The 2,500-nt window shown below is 38.9% G+C and overlaps 1 protein-coding gene across 1 annotated transcript in view; it reads left to right on the forward strand.

Annotated features, from left to right (window-relative positions):
• Nucleotides 1–2,500, forward strand: part of nfxl1 (nuclear transcription factor, X-box binding-like 1) — a 45,446-nt gene that overhangs the window by 36,762 nt on the left and 6,184 nt on the right. The window lies entirely within an intron of this gene.

The raw sequence follows: 2,500 nt of genomic DNA on the forward strand, positions 1-2,500 counted from the left end.
TGTGTGTGTGTGTGTGTGTGTGTGTGTGTGTGTGTGTGTGTGTGTGTGTGTGTGTGTATATATGTTGGTGCTGTTGTTGTGTTTGCACGTGTATGTGGGTGGGAGACGTGACGCCTAGTTTTTCGTAACATTGGTAAAAACCTACAAAACTGTTATTTTTCCTCTTAAAAACAAATGTCAACTAGATTGCATTCTCACAGAAAATGCTGGAAGCGGGCTTGCCTTTTGGGGCAGAGATGAAACAAAGTACTATTGAGAAAACAAAGCTAAAAGAAATCTTGGAAAAACTCCATCCACCCAGTCAGAAGTTATGGGCCAAACAATTCAGCCATCTTGGATTCAGCCATCTTGAAAGTGTTGTAGCTCTGCGTTTTGGGGATATACTAAATGACATACATGGTATTTTAAGTTGGCTAAGGAACACTGCATATGATATAATTTTGAAAATCAACATGGCTTCGAGCGGGATTCGAACTCACAACCTCCATATCTGTAATCCAGCCCCTTTGCGATTGATATTAAATGACATACAATACATGATATTTGAAGTTGGCTAAGGAACACTGCATATGATATAATTTTGAAAATCAACATGGCTTTGACTGGGGTTCGAACCCCCAACCTCAATATCTGTAATTCAGCACATTTGCTATCCATACTAAATGACATACATGGCATTTTAAGTTGGCCAAGGAACACTGCATATGATATAATTTTGAAAATCAACATGGCTTCGACTGGGGTTCGAACCCCCAACCTCCATATCTGTAATTCAGCACATTTGCCATTCATACTAAATGACATACATGTCATTTTAAGTTGGCCAAGGAACACTGCATATGATATAATTTTGAAAATCAACATGGCTTGGACTGGGGTTCGAACCCCAAACCTCAATATCTGTAATTCAGCACATTTTCCATTCATACTAAATGACATACATGGCATTTTAAGTCGGCCAAGGAACGCTGCATATGATATAATTTTGAAAATCAACATGGCTTCGACTGGGGTTCGAACCCCCAACCTCCATATCTGTAATTCAGCACATTTGCCATCGATACTAAATGAAATACATGGTATTTTAACTTGGCTAAGGAACACTGCATATGATATAATTTTGAAAATCAGCATCGCTTCAAGTGGGATTCGAACTCTCAACCTCCATATCTCTAATCCAGCACATTTGCCATTGATAATAAATGACATACATGGTATTTTAACTTGGCTAAGGAACACTGCATATGATATAATTTTGAAAATCAACATGGCATGGGTGGGGTTCGAACCCTCAACCTCCATATCTCTAATCCATCAGCATGCATTCCCATTAAGCCAAGCAGCTACCTGTTATGCACAGTCCAGCAAGACTATATCACATTGCATTGAAGAGCTGAACAATAGACTTCTAGAATGGTTGCTCGCACCTGCTCGTTAAGAATAGAATCTTGAGACAGTGACAGTTGAAATGGAACCCTTCATTGACTGCACCTGTTCTGAATGACAGTTAGTATTGTGCTGTAAACAGGGGAGAGAATGAGAATGAGTTTTTTGTCTTTACAACATCGTTGTAAAAAAACTAAAAGGAGTTGGCACGTGTCCTTTTCACAGATCGGAGTCATGCTTGTGATCTCTCTAACAGTCTTTGAATGAAGTTTATAGGTTAAATGGGTCAGGCACAAATGGACCTCCGTGTGGGACATGCGCTGATCTCTTGAAAAATGCATTTTTTGATAGACTGGGATTCTCCATAGACCCAGGCCTGTTTTTTTTTACAAACCTGCCATTTAAAAAGTATTGGGAGTTGGGAGATGAAACTTTGACAATTTGGAGACATCCCATAGAGCTCGCTAACAATGCATCAACTAAACTTCTAGGTGAAAGTGTTGATGTTTTATGACCGAAAAAGCCTCCTACACTCTAATCTTTAGAGTGGCGGAACTTTGGTTCATGAAGGTTCCACCATTGTTTCCACCCAGGCTTTCACAAAATCGCCAAAAACGGGAAAACGACAAGAGACACGGAAAAGCCTATTAATATACGCGATCTCCAAGCCGAGCCGGTCGTTTTAGTGTTTGAACGGTGTCTCTATCTCGAAAGGCCTAGGAGGAGATCCATTTTCTATTTTTACTGTCCCCCTGCACAAGAACGATAATAATAAAGAAACAGGACTTAGAGATTACTAATAATAATCGGACCTTACTCTGCAAGGGCCATGCTCTGCATGGTCCTTGTTCCGCAAGCCCGCTTAAATAAAGAAGATGTGGCACATTATGTTTCATATTAGTCTTAGATGAAAAGAAACATTTTTGTTAAGATTTATGTAAAGGTTTATATGTCAAATATCCTGCGGTGTGACTGTAACATTAATGAAACCTGGAATATAATATATATATAAATTAACCAACAACATTTTGAATAATGTATGAAGCATTTGGCATGATTGCATAAATATTAACTTTATATTAAGATATGTGTGATCCTCTGTGATGGTGTGTGT

Source organism: Engraulis encrasicolus, chromosome 21 (assembly GCF_034702125.1).
Source record: "Engraulis encrasicolus isolate BLACKSEA-1 chromosome 21, IST_EnEncr_1.0, whole genome shotgun sequence".
NCBI lineage: Eukaryota > Metazoa > Chordata > Actinopteri > Clupeiformes > Engraulidae > Engraulis > Engraulis encrasicolus.